At 44.5% G+C, this 15,211-nt stretch overlaps 1 long non-coding RNA gene across 1 annotated transcript in view; it reads right to left on the reverse strand.

Annotated features, from left to right (window-relative positions):
* Positions 1-3,759: 3,759 nt before the first annotated feature.
* LOC132682017 (uncharacterized) overlaps positions 3,760-15,211 on the reverse strand; it is a 73,497-nt gene continuing 62,045 nt past the window's right edge. The window contains exon 8 of the long non-coding RNA XR_009611405.3: positions 3,760-3,875. This is a non-coding gene — a long non-coding RNA (uncharacterized LOC132682017). The remainder of the gene's footprint in view (positions 3,876-15,211) is intronic.

Genomic DNA, 15,211 nt, shown 5'->3' on the forward strand with positions numbered 1-15,211 from the left:
CTGGTCACAGATGCATGTTCCAAACCACCCCGTTTCTAAGCTACTCAGATTGGCCGAGATCCACACTTTACATGACCTTACGACAACCCTACCCCAAGCGTGTCTGGAATGAGGCGAGAAGAAAAACGTTCCCTTCTAACAACAACAACAACAAAATCATGACACTGAATATAGTTCAAAAGAGTTTTTGAGAGCACATACAGTTTCAAGACACAAGGATGACAGACACAAGGCTCTGCCTCCCTGGAAGAGCTCACACAGCCCAAAGTGAAAGGTCTATCGATCAAAATAATTGAACAATAATCCAGGCTCTCATTCATTCAACAAACATCCCCTGCTCACAGCTCGAAGGTAAAAATATACGCGGTCTTACATGAGTACAGAGATGCTACCGCTCTACCAAGGAGACCCCAGAAGAAGTAGAAAGAAACTGAACAATTCCAGCTGAGAAAGGATTGTAATATGTGTTTGCCAGCCCTACTCGGAAAGTCCCTATATCAGGGGGAAGGTGAGACTGGAATCCTTACAATTACCCGGGAAGAGACGTGACATTTATTTAAAAAAAAAAAAATCTGTGTCCATGAAGACTGTCAACTTTTGGAGGGCAAGAAAAATGCTCTCCTCACCCCACGACCCCAGCTTTTCATTAGTACCTGGTACATAATAGATAACAAATATATATATTTACGTGAACTGACCTGAGGCTCCTGTTTTTCTAATTTTACAAATGGCATTGAGGACTGAAAAACAATGAAATGCAAAGGAATAAGGCTAGTAGTTCGACTTTAAAAGTCTTTTTAACTCCTTTTCTCTATTCCTCATAGACAAAGAAGACTGAAGCCTGGCCTTAGGTTTGATTTTGTATATATTTTTAAAACTCCATTAGGGAAACTGTCTTGAAAGGTCTGGAAAACAAGTTCTGGGAGGCTGCAGAGGGAGAAAGAGTCAGAAGCCAGGGGGCAGCAGGTGGTCCATGGATGTTTGTCACACATTTGTTCCAGACATTCATCACAAGCTCAGCAAGGAAATGACAAGCTTGCCCAATCAATAACGCTTCTATTGTGTTTCATCTCTTTGGATTTGCAGAATAATTTGGTAATTCTGCTTCTCAATCCTGCACATCTTGAGCAAATGAGGATGATTATGGGTGTCTCAGCCCATTCAGCTCTTTATCTGAAAGCTGCCCATCTCCTGTGATAAGTCAGCTTTCTCCCCAAATGTACAAGGTGTTTAAGAGGGATTATTCCTTTGTTCCCTCCTAAAGATGGAGGAAAGTCTACCTCATGTCCCCATCATCATGGGCCATCTGACTATCTAGCCGGGTTGGCCCTGGGGCTCACCACCACAACAGCACAAAGGACAGCGCCAAGAGGTGACTTTTTAAGTATCACGCCGATCCTGCCGCAACCTTGGAAGCGTCATTCCGGCAGACAAGAAATCACTGCTGGAGGCCCCACTGAGTTTCTCAACAGCGGAAAGTATTCGAGTGTGCTGCCTGAGTACCCCAGGCCGACCCTGGGGAGCTGCCTTTATTCATTAATAGCAGTTCCTGAGTCTTGCCAGTTAATAGAAGATGCTCTCCAGAGACATGAGCCATCACTCCTAATTTGGCGTCAAGGATTTTGATTGCAACCTGGAGACTCAGAATTTAAGAGCGGGGGCAGGCAGAGAGAAAGCCCGGCAGAGGAGGAGGCCAGGAAGAGGGGAGGGTCGGGGAAGGGAAATGGACGGAGCAAACTGAAGAGGGACAGACACACAGAGAGAGGCAGACACAAGGAGGGGAAAGAAAACACAGAGTGGAGATGAAATAAAGGAGAGACTGAGCAGAAACATTTTTCAAAGCAGAGCTCGTCATTCTCTTTGCAGACTTGTTAGTTGCAGGTTTCTAATGCCACTGATGAGGCGTGGCTCAGATGCTAAGGGCTGGCAGTGGTTGTTTCCTCAAGGACCCGCTGAGTGGAGCAGAGCACGGGGTTGGGCCAGCAGATGAACTGAAAGGAAAAGGGAGCTAGCTGCTTTTCGATTTGGAGAATGATATCCAGGAAGGAGCGAGGTTATCCAGGGAGAGGGCGGCATGCATTCAGGGCGGACTCCAAAGAATTGTGGGGTAAAATGTTTGTGGGAAATAATTTGAGGGTAAGGAGGGGAAAATAAAGGCATATATCCATATTATCATGTCTGTGCTTGCTCATTGGGTCTCCTTTTCTTCTCGTCCCCTCATTCTTATTGTGTCCCTATGTGCACAGGGAGAAAAAAAAAACCTAAGGGTTCACCATGTTTCCAGCAAAAAGGGAGAGAAAAAAAGATGAGTAATTTCCATAATATATTATTACATCAGGAAAATTTAAATTTAGTGTTATAAATCTTTTTTGTTCACCAAATATGCTGTCAATTTGAAGAACAACTATTTGGTTCTTTCTACTTTATCGTGTGTGAGCTTAATTAATCACAAAGGAATCCTCTGCAAACCATTTTCCAGCCCAAGAGACAATTGTTTTCTATAGCACGATGTTTCCTTCTAACTAAGGATGGCACTAAACGGGAGAAAACATTAAAACCCTGATGTGCATCATAATGAACTCCATGCGAAGTAGTTATATTAATGTAATGGAGTTGAGATCTTAATTGCACTCGTGTTTATATTTGCAACCTCCTTTTTTAAAGCCTTTTTATTTTACTAAATGATTTGAATGACGAGGTAGGAGAGGTTACTTGGCCTGCTAAATAGAGATGGGTTTCACCACGCTAAAGGAGGAAAAATGAATCTGGGAGGGAAGACTGGCTAATTTAATTTCGTAAAGTAGGTTTTATTCTCAGTTGATAATGGCTAAAATTGCTCTGTGAAAGCAGTCTTTCCCGAGCCAGAAAATGTTCCCTGGACGCTTAAAAAGAAGCATGTCCAACAGCCCTTTTTTTGTTCCTCCCTATGACAACCATTAGCTGCCACGGAAAAACCTCCAGCTCCAGTGCTGAATCCTGTATGAAGCAATTTAGGCAGATGCATCCTCTGGCCTCTGATTGAAAGAGCTGATAGATGGTAGCATACCTCCCAGCCAAACTCAGGATGGGATAGACTGCACAGTAGGAGGTGGAGGGAAAACCCTCCATAAAGCCTGATATGAAATAGGCATTCAATTAAGAATATTGCCCGATGAATGAAACAACGAATGACCAAGCGAGTTAGTGAGTGGAGCTGTCAGGACTTTTAGTCAGGGGATGGGACCCTCCCCTCTCAACTCCTTTCCTTGTTCCTGTTCATCAGACACAGACTAAGAGGAAATATGCTTACCTTTTCTAATTAAAACTCATTAATGTGGACACTGGGCAAATATTACACTTCCCTCCCATAGCTCAGCCAGGAATTATCCTGCCATGTGCTGGCTATGTTATCAAACAGAGAGGGTGGTGGTGTTGTCCAGTTATGTGGTGCCTTTCTGAGATTTTTTCTCTTGGGTCTTAAGACTTAGAGTTCCTGTTCTCCCCCAGAGCCATATGTTATTATATGGATACCAATAATCAAATAAACCAACCTTGTGCTCTTTGTTGGGGGCTGCCGGGGAGCCCAGGAAGTCCTGCAGCCAGCCTCTAGCACCTGCACTGAGCCAGGCAGGCAGAGATGATGTACTCACCCTAGCCTTGATTTTATCCTATGGCCACCTTCTTCCCCTCCCCCTCCCCCTCCCCCTCCCTCCTCCCTCCTCCTCCTCCTCCTCCTCCTCCTCCTCCTCCTCCTCTTCTTCTTCTTCTTCTTCTTCTTCTTCTTCTTCTTCTTCTTCTTCTTCCTCTTTTGACTCCAGCACATTTCTTTGTTTATTTATATATTTGTTCATAGCTTACTCAATGTGGGTTTTGGGTTATGATAATCAGATCCTTCTCTATGGAGGAAAAAAAAAAGAAAAGAAGAATGAAGGGAAAGGGATAAAGAGATGTGGAGTTGAATTAGAGACTGTGATGCTTTCAATCATTCAAAAACATTCGTGTTTTCTCATGGAATGCCTGGCACTGACTATGTGCCAGCGAGTTTAGGGCCCAGTAGAGGAGGCAGATGGGAACACAGAAATAATTATAAAGCTTAGAGTAGGACCACATACCTATGAACAAAATGCCATGAAGCAAGTAGAGAGAGCCAGTAATTCTACCTGGGGGGATTCCTGTCAGCCTAAGGTGAGAAGTCATTTGTCAGTTAGAGAAGGGGAGAAAGGCTATCCCCAAGAGAGGAGGCATCACATGCAGAAGCACAAAGCCATGAAAGGGTATGAGAAGCCCCATCTGGCAGAAGATTGGTATGCTTGGGGTGGGGAGATGTTGGAGGGACCGAATTTGAGGAATAAGAAGTCAGTCACGGTCAGATTTGTGAGCGCCTCAAATAACAACCTAGGGAGTTTAGCTATTTGCCCTTGGCATTAGGAAGCCAGGGGCAATATCAAAACCAAGACAACCATGTGGTCAAGTTTACTTTCTCCAGAGAAGCCTCTTTGGGTTGGAGAGAAAGAGCAGCCAATGGGGCTCAAGTTTGATGAGCCATGTTGAGAACAAGGATCAACAGACAGGTATATAGATATGTGTGAGCTGGGATGGCAGGGTTTTTCTAACTGATTGGACACAGAATCAGGAATGATAGTAATGAGCTTGGGATATGGGGGGTGGACACCAGCCTCATCGAATACAGACGAGAAGTGGAAGGGGACATGTAACCATGGTGGAGGACAGTTACGTGCGAGGTGCCCGTAGGACATCCAGGTGGGTAGCAGAGAGCTAAAAATACAGAGTTTGGGGATGGCACCGAGAGAATTAGATTTGACATTTTTGCATATAAATAGTACCTAAAAAGTTATAAGGAAGACAAGATCACTCAGGACACGAGCATGTACAATACGGACAGAAGAAAATAAGGAGCTCTGAGGTTGGGAGTTTTTGTTTTTGTTTTTTTTTTAATGTTATCAAGGGAGTAACTACATCTCCTTTTCTGGAGGTTTTTTAAAAATGCGAGCCTCTCCTCTTCCTAAGGTAGTTTTGGGTAGCTATTCTAACAGGCAGACCTACCTGCCAGGTGATCTTTAAAATGAGCTCAGGTGGCTGCAGTCAGACACCTAGACGCTTTATGTTGTGTTAAAAAAAAAGCACTGAACAATAATATTAGCAAGAGGCCACCTCTCAGTGCTTGGGAAAGAACAGCTAATATCCCCCAGGGGACCAATGTCATGTTTGGAAGAAGCGGCAGAGGTAAGGAACTGGGCTGTGTGCCAGTATAAAGTGGTGTCTTAAGGCTGTTTAAAATACATCAGAAGCTATGAGTGTTGCTTTAAAAAAAAAAAAAAAGGAGGTCAAATGGTAAGAAGTACATTGCTGTCTGTAATATATAAATGTGAAGGCTAGAGACTGCCGCTAAATTCACGTAGATGAATGACTCCGGGAGTCAGGGGAGAGTGGCATGTTTAAAGAATCAAGAGAACAAAGCAAGTGAGACAGAAGGGAGAAAGGCAGGGAAGCGAAAAGTCCTTGGAAGGGAATAGAACACAAGGGCAAGGGAGAAGTAGCCAGTAGGAGCCAGTGTCGCAGGTCTGATTGGGAGGCAGGGGCCAATGTCACCAAAATAGCCAGACAAAGACAGAGAGTGACCAGAGAGTGTTGAGGAAGAGACGAGATTAAGGGCAGGCAGGATTTCTTGCGGTCAAGGGTAGAGACATACAGTTGAATAGAAAAGTAAAGATGGCTGCCGCGTCAATACGGTTCTGACCTAATAGACTGGAAGTCAGAAGCCCTCAGCTCACACACTGAGCTCTGACAGGGACTGTGAGGACACAGGCAAGTGTCTGAATATATTTGCGTGTTTGTTTTCTCCTTTGTAAAATGGGAACAATGATACCTTTTTAGGATGTTTGAAAATTCAATGAGATGATACAGAGGTTCCAGACCAAGCATACTGTAAGTGCCTAATAGAGACTTTTTTAGCAATTGGACAAATGAATAATGGCCAGATTGTGAAGAGTTTTGCTGATTGGGGTTGAAACAGAGGTAAAACCTGAAGGGTTGACCAGCTCCCCAAGGAAGAAAAAAGAAAAGAAGTAATTTATGTATGTTATGGTTGAATTGTGTTTCTCCCCCCGCCCTCCTGTGAAAGAAAAAAAAAAAAAAAAAGATATGCTGAAGTCCTGAGCCCAGGACTTCAGAATGTGACCTTATGTAGAAATAGGGTCTTTATAGATTTAGCCAATTCCAGATGAGGTTGTTAAGGTGGAACCCCATCCAATCTGACTCGTGTCCTTATAAAGGGAAATTTGGACACAGACAGAGGACCGTGTCCACATTTGGAGGCAGGAAAATTGGACATGCACAGAGACAGGATGATGGGAAGACACAGGAGAATGCCATGTGAAGACAGAGGCAGAGATCATGGTTATGCTGCCACAAGCCAAGAAACACCAAGGATGGACGGCCCCCACCAGAGGCTAGATGAGGCCAGAGCGGTTTCTTCCCCACCCCGCCCCACCACACTTCAGAAGGAGTATGGCCTTGCCAACTTCTTGGTTTTGCACTGCTAGCTTCAGAACTATGAAATAACCGATTTGTTATTTTAAGCCACCCAGTCTTGGTATTTTGTTAAGGCAGCCTTAGGAAACTAATATAACATCTAAGTGCGGAAAAATATCAAGAGGGAGGTAGGCACCCACACTGTGTGCCCAAACCTGCCATCAACAGTTTCAACAGCAGGACAACTTGGCCTTGCAATTCTGCACATCGTCACTACCCAGGATTCTCTTGACTGCAGTTCAAGAGACAATATGCCATCAACCTGTGTGTCTGTGGGATGACAGCCGGCAAGGTTGGAGGGAGAAGGTGAAGTGGTGAAGGCAAGTCCCAGGCAGGCCAGAGGCCGGGGCCACAGAAGGTGATTTCCTACGAGGGAAGAAGCCATTCTATTTGTCCAACTGACAAAGAAACAGCAACATAGATGAACGAGAAACAAGACGAATGTAGAATACAGTGCCATTTGTGTCCTTTGTAAAAATCATAGCATTCACATTATTCTGACAGAAAACTCAAAATAGAAACCTTTGTCATGCTTACTTACCAAGTTACTAATGAGGCACAGGGAGAATTAGGAAATCAGGCAACACAGAGAAACATTTATAACAGACAGAATTTTGAAAACTCAGTAAGAAGTTCAATTTGTATGGTATTTGGGAATGGGTTTACCCCTCTGGAGGGAAGGGGGGAAGGGAAGTTGGTGCCAGGCCCTTGCTAAGCATGGACACAGGCACCTTGTTTCGTCTCTCGATGGCTCCGTTTCACAAGCAGTGAAACAGGCCCAGACAGATTAAGAAATGGGCCTAAGCTGATGAAATTCAGGGCTGGGATTTATACCTTGATATGCCTGACTCCCAAAGCAGGCCCTCTTCCCCTCCCCATGTGGACCTATAAGGATATCAATTAGAATGAAATTTCTCAGGAACCTGCAAATCCAGTGACAGAGATGGCCCGGGGTAGCATCAAAGGACTTCATGATGGCATCACCCAGCAGCCTGTCCACTCAGCCCAGAGCCCAGCTTGGGCAGGCACTCAGCAACCACGCCTCTCCTCAAAGTCAAATGGCTGTCTGGGGTGTGTGTGTGTGTGTGTGTGTGTGTGTGTGTGTGTGTCCTTGAGGAGTTGCCAGCTCTCCCCTGGGCCAGTGAGCCGCTGGGTGACTTCTAAGGGCCACCCGGACCCCTCTGGAATTGTCCCACTGCAGAGAGATAAAAGCCCGAGGACCTGGCCAGGCTCCCAGGAGACCTCCAGCCCCACCCCCACCCAGGTGTACGCTCCCCACATCCTGAAGTAGCTCATTACAATCAGGGGCTGAAGAGTAAAACAGAAATTAAATTGACACTTTGAAGCATTAATCTAAGCACAAATTAATATTCATCAACATCTGCTATTTGTTCAGGTGAGTGTTCAGCTTAAACAAAAAAATAGCATTCTTCCCACCCAGAGACAGCGTGTACCAGAGAAAATGGAGCCCGCGCTCAGGCCCTCTGCACGCACAGCCTGCAGCTGGCTCCCTGCGGAAACCCCACCAGTGACAGTCCTCCCAGAGGGACCCTGAATAGTGTTCAATAAATCATTTTTATTTGGACACTTGTCTTCCTCCTGACTTGCAAGACATCACTATTCCTTCTCAGAAGGGAAGGAATAAGAAGCTGGGTGCTGTTTATTCCATCTCTGTACTTGGCCACAGGGGCTGTCCCTGTTGTCCGCCATTTGGTCGTTATCATCAGGGCAGGAGGAATCGCTTTGCTGGAAAATTACTAGCTAAATTTCCAAATGTGTGCGGAGAGAAATTTGCAGGGAAGCAAGGTCGGGTAGGGGGCCCCCACGGGGGTTGCTATAGCTCCGCATGCACAAAGAATGAGGCAATTCCACAGGAAACCCTGCGCTGTGACAGCAAAGGAGAGTGCTCAGTGTTGGCACACAGGGAGCGTCACCGAGCCCATAACATCTTTAGAGCAAGGGAGTATTTTTCAGTTGATAACCAAGCTAACAGCTGTTCTCTTCCTGCCAAAACACCAGAAAAATTTCTGAAAGCCCTCCCGCGACTACGGGCCAGGGTGGATCTGAGGGATATCGAGAGACAGTCTGTGCCCTGGGTGGCACCAACAGCTTCAACGGGCACTTGGGAGGATGTCTCTGCTTGTGTTTTGACATTTCTCTCTCTCTCTCTCCCCCAGATAGTTGAAACAGAGTCCCTAAAATGGTAGAAATACAGTCAATGAAGACAGTAAACAAATCAAGAGACTCGAAGCTCTGCACAGTTTTGAAAAAAATACCTAGTGGGGATTGCACGGGTTTGGGAACCGGTCTATACCTGTGCTAAGTCATGATGGAGGGCTTTTGCAGAAGTTTGCCTACCGTTAGTGGGCAAGAACATGCACTAGTTAAGAACAAGGACTCTAAAGTCAGACTGTGAGGTTAAATTCCAACTTTGCCACTTATTACCTGTGTGACCCTGGGCAACTTACTTAGCCTCTCTGTGCCTCATTTTCCCCATCTGTAGAATGGGAATGTTGATTGATTAAATGAGTTGAAACCTATAAAGCAGTTGACACAGTATCTGCCACCATAGACGTATCCTATAACTATTAGCTCTTTTGACAACCTTAGTCATGGAAACAGTATATTAGAAAATCTCTGGTAATCCTCTTAACAGAGATTGATATTGTTGAACATGTAGAGTGAATGAACCAAAGCTGGAACTGGTCAATATATTAAATCCAATCTGTTCATTGGTTGAACTGCTGAAGCAATTTCCATGTGGTATCTGGACTTCTGACAAGGAATTTATTCAAAGTTGAATCCCCGCAAAGATAATAAATATAAATAGAAAATCTAATATAAGAGCTAAGTATAAAATATAAAAGCTAAATAGAGAGGAGATGTTACTTGGGCCACCCATATGAGGGGATGATAGATGGTGCCCATGGACACAGCCGGCAGGATCAAATGCTCCCAGAGAGCCTGCCCAGCCCAGGAGCCAGCCAGGATCCAGATGCAGATCTGAGGATGGAGAAAGCAATGGAAGCTGAGACAGAAACAGTCCCTGCTCTCATGGGGCCCACATTCCATTTGCAGGAGGGAAGGGGGGAGGGAGACAGACAAATAAGTCAACATACACACACACAAGAATAAGCAATAGTGAAGAGCAGTGCAGAGAAGCAAAAAGGGGGACGTGCAAGAGAGGAGAGAGTCCCTGAGTGGTCAGGGAGGCCTCTCTGAGGAGGTAACAAGGAAGCTGAGATCTGCATGAAAAGAACCAGCCATCCCAATACACACCACGGGGAAGGTGGTCCAAAGGGAAGAACACCTACTGCAAAGGCCCAAGGAAGGAGCATACTTGGAGAATTCAAGGAACAGAAAGAAAGATGGGGCGGCTGGAGTGAAATGGGTGAAAGAAAGCGTAGTGAAATAAGAAGTGAGAAAAGGAGGTGAAGGTTGGACATATAGGGCTCTGTAAAGCAATAGGAAATTGGGAATTCATTCCAAAGTGCAATAGGGGATAGCTTTTTAAATATATTTAATTTTTAGAGCAGTTTTGGCTGATAGAATAATTAAGAAGCATATACAGATATTTCTCACATGCCCCGGCCCCATTATCAACCTCCCCACCAGAGCGGTGCATTGTTACAAGTGATGAACCTGTACTGACACATCATAACCACCCAAAGTCCACTGTTTATGTTAGGCTTTGCTCTTGGTACCGCACATTCTGTGAGTTTAGACAAATGTATGATGGCATATATCTGCCACCGGAGGTTTTTAAGGAGGGGCGTACCATGATGCGATTGATGATTTTAAAAGATCACACTGGGGCAATGTAGCAGGCAGTCAGATTCTGACATGGCTCCCAACAACCCCAGCTCCTGGTTTTCGTGCCCTGAGTAAATCCCCTTCCCTTGAATGTGGGCTGGACTTACTGACTTGCTGCTCCTATCTAACAGAACATGCTAAAAGTGATGGGATGTCACTTCCATGGTTAGGTTTCAAAAGCCTGTGACTAGCTAGGTCTCTCTCTCTCTCTCTGTCTTTCTCTCTCTCTCTCTCTTGCCCTCTCCCTTTCCCTGATAAAGCCAGCTGCCATGTGGCAAGGAAATCAGGGATGCCTCTGGCCAACAGTCCTAGAGGAAGTGCGGCCCTTAGTCTTACAGCTCCCAGGAAGTGGATTTTTGTCACGACCACATGAGGGCACTAGGAGGCAGATGCTTCCCAATTGAGCCTGAGACCAATTGCCAGAGGGCCCAGCTACACTGCCCAGATCCTAACCCATAGAAACTGTGAGATATTAAATGTTGTTGTCTTAAGCCACCAAGTTTGGGGGGTAATTTATTACACAGTAATAGCTAACTAATACAGACTTCATGCTAAAAATTGGATTTTAAGAGGATAAGAATGGACACAGGAAAATGGTCAAGCAGATACTGCAGTAGGTGAGAAAATGTTAACTTGGATTAGGACAGAGGTAGATGAGATGGAGGGAAAGGGACAGATCCCAGGGACACTGTGGAGACTTGCTATTGTATAAGATGTCATCTTGAGGGCAAAATGGGGAAGCAAGACTAAAGGAGTTTTTGCTTGAAAAACTAGGTGTAGGCAAAAGTGGAAGAAAAAGAAAGGTCAAGGGTTAATGTCAAGCTTTATGTCTCAGTCATATGGAGTTTGAGATAATGCTTACTGAAAACTAAGTGGAGAGATCAGATAGACACTTAAATAATTAGATTAAAGAGTCTGGAGTTCTGGGAAGAGATCAGGGCTGGAAAGTGGATTTTGAAGTCATTTATAGTTGATTTTTCAAGTCATGCTATAAAATGAAGCCTTTTAGGAAGTGTTTTAGTTACCCTGCTGTATAACAAGCCATCCAAACTTAGTAGCATAAAGGAACCATTTTATTCCATTCTCAGGTTCTGTGGGTCAAGAGTTTGGACAGAGCACCACAGAGAAGGCTTGTCTCTGTTGCCCAATGTCCGGATCCCTAGCTGGGCTTTTGGCTAGAGTACTACACGTGGGCTCTCCAGATGCTTAGGCTTTCCCACAGTGTGACCCCCTCAGTCCCGGAAGCTCAGGATTCCAAAGACCAATGTCCCAAGAGAATCAGGTAGAAGCTTCCTGGCCTTTTCTGATCTAGCCTCTGGTGTCAGGAATCATCTCTTCTGCTACATAACAAATGAGTTACTAGTTCTATCCAGATTCTAGAGGAGGAGACATAGACTCCACCTCTGCATCAGAAGAAAGTCAAGGAATGTATACCCATGTTCTTAAACCTCCACAAAGAGTTAATATAGAGAGGAGAAGGAAATCCTAAGAGGAGTTCTGGAGCATTCCAACATTTAGAAGTTGAGCAGAGGTGGAAAAACTCACAAGAAACTGAGATGGAAATCAGTGATGTAGGAAGAAGCCGCTGGGTGAGGATGAGGTCATGAAAGCCAAGAGAAGTATCTGTTTCCAGAATGTAGGAGTTGACATTGTGCAAAATGCTCCCCCAAATTGAAAGAAGATAGGGACAGAGACAATGGGCTTTGATGACTGAGAGGTACTGGTAACTTGACAGAAGCAGTCCCCATGGGGTGGTTGGGACAGAAGCCAGCATGGATTGGGTAGAAAAGAGACTGCAAGGCAAGGAAAGACGCATCAACAAGCTGACAGTTGTGCATGCACTTGTGTAAACAGGTCGTTTGTGAGACCCTCGGAAACCATCAAACCACAGAACCCTTGATTTGGAAGGTCACCAAACGCATACACTTGAACATTTCTGATCTTAGGGAGCTCATGACCTCTCACAGCAGCCCATTTTATCATTGTTAGAAAAGTTATTTCTTTCATAAAATGCACTTCTGGCACCCATCTGTCTTTGTCTGCCTGGAGCAGTATACAACCAGTCTAATTCCAAAGTCATGTGCCACTGCAGGCTCTTTTTTTTCTGGAGGAAGCATTCTCAGTGTCCCTAGATTTCCAGATGCTGCCTGGTCTTCATTGCTCTCCTCTGAACGTGCTCAAATTTGTTCCTGTCACCCCCACAGTATGGCATTCAAAACCAAGCTCAACATCCTGCTGCTGTCTGCACCAACCATTACCCCTACAGCTGTTTTCGGGCTTTGTTGCACTGCTGTCTCCTACTGTAGAAGCTAGGAGCTGCCATCTGTCATCCACATTGAGTCTTAATCACTAACGATATTTGATGCAATGATCTCAATGACTGTTCTTCCATAGCAAAGCTAGATGCTGCCAAGCCCAGGTACTGAAGAAGCGGCTAGAAAAAGGAAGACTTTCATGCCACCTCATGAACCTTATTGCTGTGGCTTTTTCTTTTGCACTAAGATGAAACGCAAAGAAACAGGGAAAACTTCCTGAGGACGCTGTTGACTTGGGTCAGTCTCTGGTTGACTGGGGGCCTCTGAAGGGGTGAAATGGGGATGTGCCCAAGAGGAACCAGGGAAGTCGTGGCACTGCTCTAGGATTTGTGACCAATGCCACAATTTACCAGCCTGAACACCTTTGAGAGTTCTTCCTTCCCTCCTCTCTATGTATGTAAAATTTATCAGAAATCCTATCAAAAGTCTCTTTCCAAAATCCACTCACAAGGCTTTTGAGCTAGCTTTTTAATGCTTTCTTTCTTTTCCTTAACACTAGTCTTTCTTTTCCTCTGAACCTGTTTGAAAGTATTTCTAAGTCATTTAAATGAATATTCATATCTCCAGACTATTTTTCTACTTTAAAAAAAAAAGGTTAGGAAAGTTTACATGGCACTAGAGAAACAGAATCCAGGGGAGAGAGATGAGAAATCTTTTGGCTGGTTTTAACCACTCCATCACTACAGCACGTGTATGTGAACACACACCCACAGGGTACACCTGCAGGTAGGGCAAAGAGAAGGCCTGCTGGGCCACACCACTCCAAAATCACTCTTTTCTTTCTCTACTGGTACCTGCCAGCATGGGGCATCTGGGTAAAGTAGGTGGCTAAAATGTTCCGAGCAAGTTGGAGCAGGAAACTTCCCATTACCCCCATCATGACTTGCCCTCTCTTTCTTCCTTCCCTGAAGGGCTTGAGACTCTATTTGGATAGAAAGAAATAAAACATCAAAGCTTGAAATATTCATTGTGAGAGTCTTTGTTCCAGCTGCTCTTGTTCAGGGTCTAATAGAGCAATTTAGGGTTAAAGCAAGGCTTAGACCCTTCTAGTAGTCTATCAAACTCTCTCCAACTTGAGAAGGCTGAGTGGATATTGTACCCTGAACAAACCATGCATTTTTATAACTTTGCGTCTTAGCACATTCAATACAAACAGAGTAACTATTATGAGCTCCGTGATGCCAGTCCATGGTCATGGCGCAGAGGAAGGACGTCAAACCATGTTCCATGTTTTGAAGGCAGACAGGCAGGGAAACTAAACCAGACTCTTTCACATTCTAGATTTGGAACCTTGGTCAAATTTCATAAGCCATTTGACCCTCAACTTCTATAGACTTAAAATGGAAATAAAAGTGCCTCCTTGTGGGTATATTCCTGAGAATCAAAGAGCAGTAAGTTCACAAGGCTTTGCAGGTAACAGGTGTTGCATAAATTTTAGTCCCTTTGCATTTCTCTTCTTTTAATCCCTCCTGCTTGGGGATTAATCCACCAAAACCTTGCTTTGATCACGTCACTCCCTCACTGCAACCTGGAGTCACCTCCCACTGTACAAGGAATAAGACACAGAACTCTGCGTCACCCACCTCACCCTAACTTACCTTGCAAGCCATATCCTTCCAACTGCCAGAAAGGAACACTCAGCTCCAGTGGCTGCACGACTTAAATTGCCCCGTTTCTCACCCCTCTTGCCCATCTCTGTGCTCTGGTTTGCTTGTGGCCTTGCCTCCTCTGTGAACACTATCTTCACCCATCCCTGCCAATTTAAAAGACTGCAAATCCATTAAGGACCAGCTCAAATACTTCTGCTCCCTGAAGACCTCAAGATGGGATCACTCTTTCCTTCCTAAGTCATGCTCAAGGACTAACTGTATTTCTCATAAACTACTTGACAGATACGATCTCGTTATTGTTGTTTACTTACATATCAGAGGCACATGTCATATGATGCGATTACTATTTGTCAATGTGTTTATTTTCCCTACTGGAATATGAACTCCTTTGGGGACAGAGACTACATCTTTATCTATTGTCTTTCTGTCTCTAGCATCTGACCCAGTGCCAGATGTCCGATGCTCCATAAATGATTAGTAAAATGGATGAATGAATGACTGCCCTTTGTCGCTGAATTATGTCTTAGAAAGCAATAAAGTGTGTCATATTTTTATGTCTCTTACTAGGATTTGTGTGGTTCCATGCAATTATGAATTATGAATATCAATAATATCTGATGATGAATAAATGGCTCCCCAAAATGGGAGTCCTGGGAGGGAACTGAGTAGTATAAGCCATAGAGATCAGTAACTCAAAGCTCTGAAGCCACACATTTTCATCTCACACTTAAGTCTCCTTCATATGAATTTTTTCCAGTTGGAAGAAATATGTACTTTGGTCAAAGATGGCACAGTAAGGGTCATTTAATGCCACTATCCATGCAAAACCCATGGGTAACCAAAACTAATAATAAAAATGTTAGGGAAAAGAAACCTTTCCTGTCATTAATGCAATCAGGAAATGGAAATAATAGAAGACCTTAAACCATGCATTCTGAATAG

Source organism: Panthera onca, chromosome A1 (genome assembly GCF_046562875.1).
Source record: "Panthera onca isolate mPanOnc1 chromosome A1, mPanOnc1 haplotype 2, whole genome shotgun sequence".
Lineage (NCBI taxonomy): Eukaryota > Metazoa > Chordata > Mammalia > Carnivora > Felidae > Panthera > Panthera onca.